This window comes from Triticum urartu, chromosome 6A, assembly GCF_056163025.1.
Source record: "Triticum urartu cultivar PI428250 chromosome 6A, HENAU_Tu73, whole genome shotgun sequence".
Classification (NCBI taxonomy): domain Eukaryota; kingdom Viridiplantae; phylum Streptophyta; class Magnoliopsida; order Poales; family Poaceae; genus Triticum; species Triticum urartu.
Genome location: NC_141878.1, coordinates 260525508 through 260539713, shown reverse-complemented (window position 1 = coordinate 260539713; position 14206 = coordinate 260525508).

Here is a 14206-nt window from a genome sequence, read left to right as displayed (position 1 = left end):
GTGTGGTCAATGTTCAGATTGCTGCAGACTGTTCGGTTTTTGATAGATTCTGTTTTTGATGCATTGTTTTGCTTGTTTTAATGGAACTCTGGATTGTATAAGTGGTATAAGCCATGGAGAATTTAGAATACAGTAGGTATAATTCAAAAATAAAATATGAAATGGTTTGCGATAGTACTTAAAGTAGTGATTTGCTTTATTATACTAACGAATCTCACGAGGGTTCTGTTAAGTTTTGTGTGATTGAAGTTTTGAAGTTTTGGGTGAGATCACAATGGATGAAGGAATAAGGAGTGGCAAGAGCATAAGCTTGGGGATGCCCGAGGCACCCCAAGATAATATACAAGGACTCCCAAGCAACTAATCTTGGGTATGCCCGGAAGACATCCCCTCTTTCTTCTAACGACTATCGGTAATTTTACTTGGAGCTATATTTTTATTCATCACATGGTATGCATAAATTCCTCGAGCATCTTTGTGCTTTTTTCCCTTTTCTTTTATGCACCATGATGTTATTAGATAGTCCTTGGTTGATTTATAGAATGCTCTTTTCACTTCACTTATATCTTTTGAGTATAACTTTATAGAATGCTTCATGTGCTTCACTTATATCATTTGAAGTTTGGATTTCCTGTTTCTCTACGTAGGAAAAACGCCATGTGTAGAATGCTCTTTAGCTTCACTTATATTTATTAAAGCATGGGAAATACTTTTATAGATAGAATTAAACTCTCTGGCTTCACTTATATCTATTTGGAGAGTCGTCGAGAATTGGTCATTTACATGGTTAGTCGTAAAATCCTACATAAAACTTGTAGATCACTGAATATGATATGTTTGATTCCTTGCAATAGTTTTGTGATATAGAGATGGTAATATGTGGGAGGTACTAGTGAATGATTGTGGTTTAGTAAGAATATTGGTGTTAAGGTTTGTGATTCCCTATGCATGCACGTAAAGTCCATAGTTATGCAACAAGGTTATATCTTACTTATGGTGCATTATTCACGGTTAGTTATGTTCAATGCACGTCTCTGACCGTTTTTTCTTTTTGGTTGGTCACTTCACAATCTATTTGCTAGCATCCATTTGTACTAAGCGGGAATGTTGCTTGTGCGTCCAATTCCTTAAACCTAAAGTTTTGCCATATGAGTCCACCATACCTACCTATATGCGGTATTTACATGTCGTCCCATGTAAATTTGCATGTGTCAACTTAATTATTCAAAATAAATTTCCGTTTTGTGTGCCTGTACCGCTCATGGCGGTAGGGGGTGGCCAATATCTTTCATGCTAGGTGGCAGGTGAGTGTTTATTCACTTTTCATTTCATTTCACGAGAAAGTGGCAGGTGATAGGGATGCCTAGTCCCACAATAAATCAAAAATAATAATAACAAAATTCCTTAGAAAGTGTTGGTATGGAAATCACCCATGGATACGGGTAGCCATGGATTGTGAAAGAATGGTGGAAATAAAATGAACTTCATTTTCTGTTTGGGAACTACCTATAATGTGTCTAGCATAGAAGATGTTGGAAACTCCTGGTCGTAGCATTGACAAGAAAAGCATGCCTCTCAAAATGACTTTATCTCTAATCTTTGAACTCTAGAAGCTCTGCAAATCTCTGCTTCCCTCTATGAAGGGCCTATCTATTTACCTTTATGCAATTTTTTTATATTGGGTCTTCACCTTGTCTTATAAGCACCAATTGGAGAGCACTATTGCCATACTTGTGCACTGGGTGTAGCTAATGTTGAGTGTGTTTCATGAATGGATCAATGATTGAGCATGACGGGCTAGGGATAACTTTCTTTAGCATTGATATTTTCAAAGACATGATTGTTTGTTGGGATGCCTGAGTATTAATCTCTTTATTGCAAACTATAAACTATTGTTTTGAATCACTCGTATCTTAACATTCATGCCATGATTAGATTGTATCATCAAGATTATGCTAGGTACATTCTACATCAAAAACTATCTTTTTCTATCATTTACCTACTTGAGGACGAGTAGGAATTAAGCTTGGGGATGTTGATACGTATCCGTCGTATCTATAGTTTTTTTATTGTTTCATGCCAATATTCTAAAATATATACTTTTGGCAACATTTTATATTATTTTTGGGACTAACATATTGGTTCAGTGCCAGTTCCGATTTGTTGCTTGTTTTTTGTTTCGCGGAATAGCTACATCAAATGAAGTCCAAATGTGATAAAAATTTACGGAGATTTATTTTGGAATATATGTGATTTTTGGGAGTGGAATCAACGCAAACGGAGGCTCACGAGCTCCACTAGGCACCAGGCAGCGACCCCCCCCCTAGCGTGCTGTGGTACCTCGTGAGTCGGTTGACCCCCTTCTTTTGCTGCAAGAAAGATAGTATTCAGAAAAATCATGTTAAAATTTCATCCCAATCGGAGTTACGGATCTCCGGGAATTTCAGAAATGATTTTTTGCTAGAAAACAAGAGCATGAAACAGAATAGAACAGAGAGAGAGAGAGAGAGATCCAATCTAGGAGGGGCTCCTGCCCCTCCACCACCATGGTGGCCATGGACCAAAGGGGGAACTCTCCTCCCATCTAGGGGGGAGGCCAAAGAAGAAGGAGGAGGGGGCTCTCTCCCCCTCTCTCCTGGTGGTGCTGGAACGTCGCGGGGGCAATCATCATGATGATGATGTACACCAACAACCTCTCCGCCGTCAACACCAACTCTCGCCCCCTCTATGCAGCGGTGTAACACCTATTATCCCCGCTGTAATCTCTACTTAAACAAGGTGCTTAATGCTATATATTATTATCCAATGATTCATGGCCATCCTATGATGTTTGATTAGATTCGTTTTGTCCGATGGGTTGATTGATGACCGTGATTGGTTTGAGTTGTATTTTTATTTTGCTGTTGTCCTATGGTGCCCTCCGTGTGACGCAAGCTTAAGGGACTCCCACTATAGAGTGTTGCAATACATTCATGATTCGCTTATGCACTACAAAAGAAAAACCACTTCCGTGATGATACATGTTTGTCACAGTAGGTCACGTTTTCTGTCATGCATGTATATCCATGATGATTTTATGACAGAATCAAGATAGTCATACATGTGCTATCGTAGAAGTGTTCCATGGCAATACCAAAATTATCATCACAGAAGTGTCCACTTCCATGACGACAAATGGTGCGTCATGGAAGTGTTTTCATCAAGGGTAACCGACACGTGGCATCCACCATAACGGGTCGCCATTAAGCTATCGGGTTCCGGTTTGGATCCGATAACCCATTAACAGCCTGGACCAATGTGGATTTTCCACGTGTAAAATTCTCATTCGCCGGAGGATCCACGTGTCGGTGAAAGTGCAATCATTCCTTTAATATTTCACTGCTCCAAAAATCACGATGTTGTCACTCGCATGGTCACTTCCAAGAATGCTCTGAAGGCTCGTCCGAGAGACTCCGGAGTTTTTGATGTGAGTGATGATGAACGTCTTCCTGATGATCAACCTTCTGACTTTGGCTTTCCCTCGAGTCCTGATTGGTCTGATTTCCTTAACGAGGCTAGTGGCAGTGGTGCTCATGATGATGATGATGATGATGATGATGATGATGATGATGGTGCTTTATGATGGTCTGACCCCTTTTGGGTACTTGATGCCAAGGGGGAGTAGGCACTTATATATTATGTAATGCTTTGAGATTAGCTTGTATCGAACCAATGTTAGCTTGTATCGAACCAATGTTATGATTATTGTCGTTTTATGTACTATGCTATGAGTGATGAACCTTTATGTGTTGTGTAATACACCTGTCTATGGAGCCTATTATGGTATTATGTTATCTTGTTTACTTTATGAGATTTGGTTGTGTTGGTATCATATTGAGGGGGAGCTCTCTTCATGCTTATTTTATTTATGCACATGTTTAGGGGGAGCTCCACAACAAATCCTTTCGATATTCAAAGTTTTTTTTACACATTGAGGAGTGCATGTATGTTTTCATCAACTACCAAAAAGTGGGAGATTGAACGTGCAATCATGCCCTTAATCTTATTTTGATGTTGATGACAACATGCATATAGGGGACTAATCATTTTTATCAAGTATATCTTAGGATTATGTCTCAAGGGCCATGTGTGGATCATGATTACGGACAAATATATATCACTCAAGAGTGGTGATACAAGACAATAGCTTTGGCTCTCTTTCGGTTTGTTCTTGAGTATAGGGATCCCACACTATTAAGAGGGAATCATTGGATTTTGTGAAAGACTTGCTAAAAACCCACAAAGTATCCTCTCACAACATCTCTGTTTCACCCCTAGCTCTTCCACTAACTTGTGTACAAAGTTCTTTGTGCTTATGAGCTAGTGTGCTCTGTTTTCACCGGACGACCTGTATTCTACGGACGTCCGGCCCTTCACAGCCGACCGGGCATCTGGCTCTCTCCGGATGTTCGGTGCATCCTCATAGAAAGAATATAGCAAAAATCCGGTCCACCTCGGACGACCGGTCACCGGATGTCCGTTTCTCTCCGGAAATCCGATAGAACCTCAATAGAACACTTATTAACGGATTTTCGATCCTCACCGGACGACCGCCACCTTCCGGACGCCCGGTGGCTGTGTGCCTCGTGCTTCTTTTGTGGCCTAATAGGATTCCTAGCGACCGGACGACCAGCGGCCCGGCTGGATTTCCGATCCAATCTGTGCCACCGGACTTCCGGTACTCACCGGACGTTCGACAACTTGAGTACACTAAGTGGCTCAATGGTTGTTTTTTACACTACTACTATATATAGCCTCCTACCTCTAGGGGATGAGGTTGACCATTCACTATTGAGCTCTCCAAGAACACATTTCACTCACTCTCTTGATCCCCTACACCAAATCCTAGATCCCCAAGGGATTTGGGAACATTTGAGAGAAGTTCTCCAATCAAGTGATAGATCCACTCCTTCCCCTTCTCACCAAAGGACTTCGTGATTTGAGCAAGTTCTTGAGCATTTCCCATCGTTCTTGTTACTCTTGGAGGTTGGAGACTCCTAGGCAGTAGGAGTGATTCGGACAGGAATCGATCATCGTGATTACCCCTGGAAAGTTTGTGAGGGTTTGGAGATCACCCCAAGGTCTACCACTAGTGGTTGAGAAATGCCTTCATGGTGTTGTCTCAAAGGGAGAATAGGGCGAGCCTTCGTGGCGTTGGTGTGCCTTCGTGGTAACATCCACCTCTCTAATGGTGATGTAGCTTCCTTCCAAGGAAGTGAACATCGGCATACATCCTCGTCTCTCGGAGTTGCGGTTATTCCTAACCCTAACTCCCTACTTGTGGTTACTTGTCTCTTGTCCTTACTTATATCATATTGTGCTTGCTTACTCACATAGTTGTGTTACTTGTTTACCTTGCTTAGCTCTTAGCATCATACTTGCAATTGTTAGGATCACTTTCATATTCCGCATTATTGCCTAAAATTGCTAAGTAATAATTAAAATTTGTAATTGTACCTATTCACCCCCCTCTAGGTCCATCTCAATCCTTTCAATTGGTATCAGAGCCTCGTGCTCTATTCTTGTGGCTTAACCGCCATAGAGCGAGATGAACCCCGATGGGACTCCCCTTGTTGCAGATCCGAAGAATACGGGCGTAGCTTCCATGGAAGTCGTGTCCTTCACTTCTAAGGATCTGGAACGGGCTCTTTCTTAGCAAAAGGAGGAGCATGATGCTTCTCTTGAGGCCTTGGTTCAAATGAGAATAGCCACACTAACCACGATGCTTGCACCACTTTCTGGTGGTGCGTCCTCGAGGCCAGCTGTGCCTTCTCCTTCACTTGGCCAACAACCTCCTAGTAATGAACACTCCAGTGTTCCTTGGCCTTATGCAAGACCTCAAATAGAGAAACCAAAGTATAACCCTCAAGGCCATCCTCCTTTACTTGATGACACTACCAATATTGCTTTGTGGAGAGTTGCTATGCAGGATCATCTTTGATATGGAAATGATGAGATGTTGGAGATCTTGGAGTATGGCTACAAAGCTATTGACCCGAATAATCTTACTCCAAGAGAGGTATACGACAAGAATCTCAACGACACAGCAACCATGTGCATAAGGAGAGGTATGACTGACAAGCAAAGGAGACCATACATACATATCACAAGTGCCAAGGAATTATGGGATAGCATTGTGAGGACCAATACCAGTACCTCCACTCTCCGGCTTGCTCAATATGAAATTGCCAAGGATCAATTGCAAAACTTTTGTATGGAGAAAGGTGAATCTCCCAATCAACTCCTTGAGTGTCTCATGACTCTCACCGCCGACATAGAGTCATGTGAATGTGACAAGACACAAGATGGATTCAACTTGACTAAGCGATTTCTCGTGGATAAGTTGCTTCATGATCTTGCTCCGTATCATCACCAAATGGTGTGGGACATAAGAAAAAACCATGGATTCAAGGAAATGACTCCAGATGACATCATATCCACCTTCCAACTATTTGAAGAGTCAAAGGGAAATGCTACAAAACATCTTGCCGTGCATGGTACCTCAACATCAAAAATCAATCTTGCATTGAATGCCAAGCATGTATATCAAGAAGAGCAAAGTGAAGAAGAAGAAGATGATGAGGATGAAGACGGTGATGAGATTGACTCTGATGAGAGCCCTTCTTATGAAGACATTTCCCTCTTTGTCAAGAAGTTTAGCGTGTGAAAATTAAAGGGAAGATTCTATAAGAAGAAAGTGAGAAAATGTTACAACTGTGAAGAATCCAACCACTTATCCAATGATTGCCCTTATGAGAAGAGAGAATATAAACCAAGGTTTCTAAGACCTTTCCGAAAAAGAAGTTGCCAAACCCCTTGAACTCAAAGCTCAAGAAGAGAGATGAGAAAGCAATCGTTGCTCATGAAGAATCCAATCCAGATGATGTTAGTGGTGTTGCCGGAGTTGCTCAAGATTCTCAAAACACCTTAAGTCTAGTCAACAAGAGTGGTGATGTTGTCACCTACAACTATATGAAAGACTACAAGGGCAACGCTCACAAGTGCCTAACGGCAAAGGCCGTGGTAGAAGATGGAGAGGACCAAAAATCTCCTAACAAAGTCAAGGTAACCCCACGATCAAATCCTCCTCTCTTCACTCCTCCTACTCCTAGTGATGAGTACCTTGATGCGAAGGATAATTATGATGATAATGATATAGATGACCCCATGTTTCTAAATTAAATAAGGTCATGTCCTCCCTCAAAGGAAAGAAGCTCACTATGTTTCGTATGCTTATGGAGATGGTGGGTAAGCACACCGTCACCATTAAGGAACTCGAAACCCACATAACCGAGGAAATGGAAAAATATGAAATCCTTCAGCAGAAAGTCCAATATGAGGAAGCTGGAATGATGAACTATGCTTGAAAGTTGGTGCAAACATTGATGTTCATGCTAAATTTCTTGCCTCTTTGAAAAAGGCTAAGGACTCTTGCGAAGAGTTGATGAATGATAAAAGTAAGCTTGTGAAGTCTAATGCTTCTCTCTCTAAGGATTCTGAGCTCCTATTTGTGTCCCTCAGAACTAAGGAAGAAGATCTCACCCTTCTTACAAAGAGTTTTGAGACGCTCAAACTTACTTATCTTGAAACTCTAGTCAAGGCTTACTCTTCTCCTATTATCAATGTTGATGCTTGTACTACTAACTCTAGTAGTGATCTAGCATCTATTCTAGAGGAGAATCGTTTTCTCAAGGCTCAAATCGAGAAAGGTCTCATGACATGTGCTCATGGACAAAAGAACCTTAATGAGGTATTGAGCCAACACAATGAGGTGTTTGCCAAAGAGGGCCTCGGGTTTGACCCAAGCACAAGCAAGAAGAAGATGTCTTCTCAAAAGTGCACCACACGTCTAAAAGAAACATTTGTACGAGAAGGGCACAAGGAGAAAGGTAAGGTTGTTAGTGGGAAGGCCATAAGGGGCATGCCCACTCTCTACAAGCCAAAAGAGTTCATGCCTCCATCCTATGTACTTCGTAAGACTAAGTATGGAGAAGTTTATGCAAAATTTGTTGGTCCTCGAAATGCATTCCGGTTCTATGCTATTTGGGTCCCTAAGACCCTTGTGACTAACTTGAGAGGTCCCATTGCAAAATGGGTGCCTCTAACCAAGTCATAATTGTGTGTAGGTTGCTTTCTCTGGTGGAGTAAAATGGGTGATCGATAGTGGATGCACAAATCATATGACCGAAGATAGAAAATTGCTCTATGATTTCATGGAAGCTATTCAACCATTTATGAGCATTATGTTTGGTGGATGATCAAAAGGATAGGTACTCGGATTGGGCAATGTGGCTATCACAAATGACATGTCTCTTGCAAATGTCATGCTTGTTCAATCCCTTAAATTTCTGTTTGTCAATTGGCTTCTGTTGGTTATGATACACTCTTTGGACTAACAGACGTGAAAGTCTTTAAGAGAGATACTCTTGAAGTGGTCTTTGTTGGAGAGTTGGATGGCAACCTTTACACGGTTTATTTCTTGAAAGAGAGCACATTCCATGCAACTTGTCTAATGGCCAAGGCCGACAAGGGGTGGCTATGGCATCGCCGGCTAGCCCATGTCGGCATGAGAAATCTTCAAGATCTCTTAAAGGATAATCACATCCTTGGAGTAACCAATGTCTCTTTTGAGAAAGATCGTGTGTGTAGTGCATGCATAGTTGGGAAGCAACATCAACCAAAGCACCCACCCAAGAATATCGTGTCTACTTTGAAGGCCTTTGGAACTCCTTCATGTGGATCTTTTTGGGCCTCCTTCATGGGATAGTCTTGGTGGGAAAAAGTATGGGCTTGTCATTGTTGATGATTACTCAAGATATACATGGGTGTTTTTCCTCAAGTCCAAGGACGAGACAAAGATCACCTTCATTCATTTTGCCAAGCAAACACAACACAAGTTTGACAAAGAAATCTTGGCAATAAGAAGTGATAATGGCTTTGAGTTCAAGAACTACACCTTGGAAGAATTTCTTAGTGATGAAGGGATTGAGCATCAATATTCAGCTCCATACACTCCCCACCAAAATGGTGTAGCCTAAAGGAAGAACCGTACACTTGTGGAGATGGCAAGGTCCATATTGGATGAATACAAGTCACCACGTAGTTTTTGGGCCGAGGCTGTCAACACTGCATGCCGTGCATCAAACCGGCTCTTCCTCCGCACTATATTGGAAAAGACTCCATATGAGCTCCTAACTGGGAACAAGCCGAATGTCAAGTACTTTCATGTATTTGGATGCAAATGTTTCATCCTCAACAAAAGAGAACGGTTAGGAAAATTTCAATCCAAAACCATTGAGGGCATATTTGTTGGCTATGGATCAAACTCTCACGCCTATAGAGTCTACAACAAATCCAATGGATGTGTTGTAGAAACTTGTGACATGGTGTTTGATGAATTTAATGGCTCCCATGGGGAGCAAGTTGATCTAAGTGATGTAGGTGAAGAAGATTCTTCTCAAGGTATTTTGACCATGGGTGTTGGTGCACTTCTTCCAATGGAACAAGAACCTCATGATGATGAAGAATATGGAAGCTTCACACATCATCAAACAACTTCAACACCCATACCACCACAAGCTCCTGCTGCTCAACCAATGCCCTTTGTCCAAATATAAGAAGATGATCAAGTCCCTCTTCATGATAATCTTCAAGAGCAAGATCATCATCAAGGGCAAGAACAAGAAAGTGCAATCATTGATGATGAACCTCAACAAATGCAATATGAAGAATAAGATCTTCCACAACACATTAATGATCCATATGTTGAGGACGTGGATGATGGACACGAAGTTGAACCGTGCGAAATCCTAACCTCCATCATGCCTCGAGTGGTCGGTCGTGTTGATGTGGACAAAATTCTCACTGGCATATCGGATGGTAGAGTCACTCGTAAACATTTGACAAACTTTTGTGCTCACTTCTCGTTTGTGTCTAGTGTTGAGCCTCTCAAGGTATAAGATGCATTGATGGACAACGCTTGGCTCATTGCTATGCAAGAATAGTTGAATAGTTTTGAACGCAACCAAGTGTGGTCCTTAGTCGAGAGGCAAACTATGGAGCACAATGTCATTGGAACAAAATGGATTTTCAAGAACAAGCAAGATGAGAATGGTGTAATCATACGTAACAAGGCAAGGTTAGTGGCACAAGGGTACTCACAAGTTCAAGGTTTGGAATTGGGTGAGACCTTCACCCCCGTTGCCCGTCTTGAATCTATTCGCGTCTTACTTGCTTATGCTGCTTTCAATGGTTTTACATTACATCAAATGGATGTGAAGAGTGATTTCCTTAACGGTCCTCTACAAGAAGTATATGTATCACAACCACCTGGGTTCGTTGATCCCGATCACAAAGACTATCTATATAAACTTCATAAGGCTTTGTATGGCCTCAAACAAGCACCTCGTGCTTGGTATGATCATCTTAAGAAGTTTTTACTCGATGATGGTTTTGTGAGAGGGGTGATCAATCCCACTCTTTTTACTAAGAGGGAAAAGGGTGATTTGATATTATGCCAAATCTATGTAGATTATATCATTTTTTGTTCTCCTAAAATTCATTTGTGCAAGAAGTTTGTGGCCTCCATGACCAAGAATTTTGAAATGTCACTCAATGCGGGTTTGAAGTTCTTTCTCGGATTCCAAATTCAACAATTTCAAGAAGGAGTTTTCTTGTCTCAAGCAAAATACCTCAAGGATATCCTAGAGAAGTTTGGCATGTCTGATACTAGTCCATGTAAGACACCCATGCCAACCAGAATTGTACTCACTGAAGACATAAATCCCTTTCGACCCATCTATTTACCGCTCTATGATTGGTTCATTGCTTTATCTTTGTGCATCTAGACCAGATATCATGTTTAGTGTATGCAGGTGTGCTAGATTTCCAGCTTCCCCTAGGGAAAGTCATCATAAGGTGGTTAAGCTTATTCTTAGATACCTTATTCACACCCCAAAGTTGGGTCTATGGTACCCCAAGGATGCTAAGTTTGATCGTATTGGGTACACAGATGCGGATTGGGCTGGAGATAAGGTGGATCGTAAGTCCACCTCCGGTGCATGTCAATTTCTTAGATGCTCCTTGGTTACACTACAAAAAAATACACTTCTGTGATGATACGTGTTTGTCACAGTAGGTCACGTTTTCTGTCATGCATGTACATCCATGAAAAATTTATGACAGAATCAAGATAGTCATACCTGTGCTATTGTAGAAGTGTTCCATGACATTAGTAAAATTATCAGCACGGAAGTGTCCATGACGATAAATCGCGCGTCATGGAAGTGCTTTCGTCAAGGGTGACCGACACATGGCATCCACCGTAACGGAACGCCGTTAAGCTATCGGGTCCGATTTTGGATCCGATAACCCGCAAACAGCCCGGACCAATGAGGATTTTCCACGTGTAAAATTCTCATTGGCTGGAGGAAACACGTGTTGGCTCACCGTTAGGACAGATGTCATCCATTCATTCGACAGAGGCGCCTATGATACGTCGACACGTGGCACGGCCCAACAGAGGCCCATTCATGTGAAAAGGTCGGCCCGTTTGACTTGGTCAAAAGGTAACGGGCCGGCCCACGGAAAGCCTATTAACGGCATGTTCGTATATAGCCCATTTACGGCCCGCTAACTCACGGCCAGTTATGGCCTATCCGAATTAAGCCCAGTAGCTTCATTTGGGCCTTCCAATATGATTCCAGCCCGTTGTAACTTCTGGCCCATGTATGGCCCATGATATCTTTCGGCCCATACAAGACCATTTGTAACTCTTGGCCCATTAACGGCCCGTGGTGAATCTGGCCCTCAATGAACAGTGTACCCCTTTATACCCATTAATGGCCCATTATTCCATTGGACTGTTTCCAACCTGTGTTATCTTTCGGCCTTCTTAGGGCCCATTTATTCCTGGGCTCATTTCTAGAATCCAGTTAGATACGGTCCGTTACTGGCCTGTTCCGTTTGTGGGCCAAATACAGCCCGTGGTTACATTCGGCTCGTTTGTGGCCCATTAACCCATTGGGTTGTTTTCATAGCATTATCAAATATGGCCTATTATTGGCCAGTTATGGTCCACGAATAGTACGGCCCATGTCTGGCGAAATCATTATACGCCCCGTAGAAGGCCCATGGATCCTACGGCCCGTAGAAGACCAATGGATCCTATGGCCCATATAAGGCCCATGGATCCTACGGCTCGTAAAAGGCCCATGGATCCTACGGCCCGTAGAAGGCCCACAGATCATACGGCTCGCAGAAGGCCCATGGTTACAACAGTCTGTGTGTTGCCATGATTATTGTGGCCTATTTACCAAAACTAGGTTATTGTGGCCACTAAAAAATGCGAAAAAAGAGCTGCAGTGACTACAAGCAAACAACTAAACAAGATAATAAGGAAATAAATAAGCAAGCAACTAATGCTAGCCTATTACAGCTATTACACATATTACATCCACTGGGAATCAAAGTTCGCCACCAGTGAAAATATAGGGAGCAAAGCAGCATATTACATACACTGGCCATCAAAATTGGCCACCAGTGCAAAGAAACGCAGCAGCAAAACAAGTCCATAACTGAAACTACTTCAGAAGAGCTCAAGAAATGTTATCCTGGGTATCTACCATCCTGGCAATAAGCTTAGCAAGCTTATTAGCTTTGTCCTGTTTAGCGCTAAAGTCCTCCAACGCTTGCTGTTGCACCAGAAAGTATGCATCTGAATGCTCCAGGGACTTCCGAAGTCGTTCCGCTTCTTGTCGCAGCACAGCTGGTCGATGTCTTTCAGCTTGTAGTTGAGACTCAAGAAACCGAACTGATTGAGACAATGAGTTTGAATAGCTTCTGCAAGCGGTAGTGGCCAGTAACTCAAACAGTAAACGAAGATAGGACTTTGCAGTTGCCTCACTATCTTCAAGATAGTTTTCCTTAGCTGTTTTATCAGCTTTGTTGGAGACCAACAAGGATGTCTCACAATTCTGAACCTTATCTGCATTGCTTCCTTTATCATTGCTTAATAAGGCACTCTTCCCCAATATTCTGTCAGCATTCAAAAAGAAGAAACAAGCAGACACATAACATGTTTAGCATGTACTAGTATATGAAACTCATTTCGGTGAACCAGTTCATTAGTAAGGTGGACAAGATTAAACTACCAAGTCTTCTATTTCCATGTAGTACATTATAAAAGCATCAAACAAGCATATATATATATCCTATGGTCACTATATTGTCTTGCCAAATCAAAATAGAGACACGGTTCAAATCATATCAGTTCAAGAGAAAGCAGCACCGAAATAATACAAAGCGTGGGAAACTAAACGGCACAACAAGATTTCAGATGGGTACCACGGGTCTACCTGTACAACAACACTATTGACCCTGTTATGATGCTAGTAATGTGTATGATATGAGAAGTCAACTGTATACACAATTGAAATTGAAATCAACAGAGCTATTTATAAGAGCAAACCTGTTAAAGAAACATGCGTAAACATACCTGTTGTGCCATTGGAGCTTCCATTGGATAGTTCAATTTAAAAATAAGTTTGTATGAGTAAATACAGTGATACAAGAGCAAAACAGTATGCACGATAGCAATGGAATCTTAAATGAGAACAGTTGTTCTTTAGGTTTAAGCACTTGTTCTACATGAATAGAGTATAGTAAGACGCAAGCATATAGTACTTAAAATAAAATGAGCTCATAGACCTTACCACATTCTTGGTTCGGGACAAGTAAAGAACAAGGCATTCCCAGTCATCGTCCAGTAAATGTGTCTTAGGAGAACGTAAGGGAATTGATGAGTTTCTTTGCCAGTGAAGTACGTTTTCTTTAGGTAATTCTGATACTGCCACCAAGCATTCTTGAAGATAGCAGATGTATTAGCACAGGTTACCTCATCCTGAGTTTCCAAATCGGTCCTTCTCTATAGAGAAAAATGGGAAATTTTGCTGTATTATAACCATCATGTAGGTAGAATGTATGGGACAAAGCAAAGTAATTGCCATGAATAACATTACTTACACATAACTCCTGTACAAACACCTGGAACTGGCATTTTCCTTCGTCTTTAGTATAATATTTCCATGATGGGAAGATACGCACGTAGGATTTAACAACATCAAGTGCGATAGATGCTAAACTATGAATGGTTGGTTGTGCTTCCTCC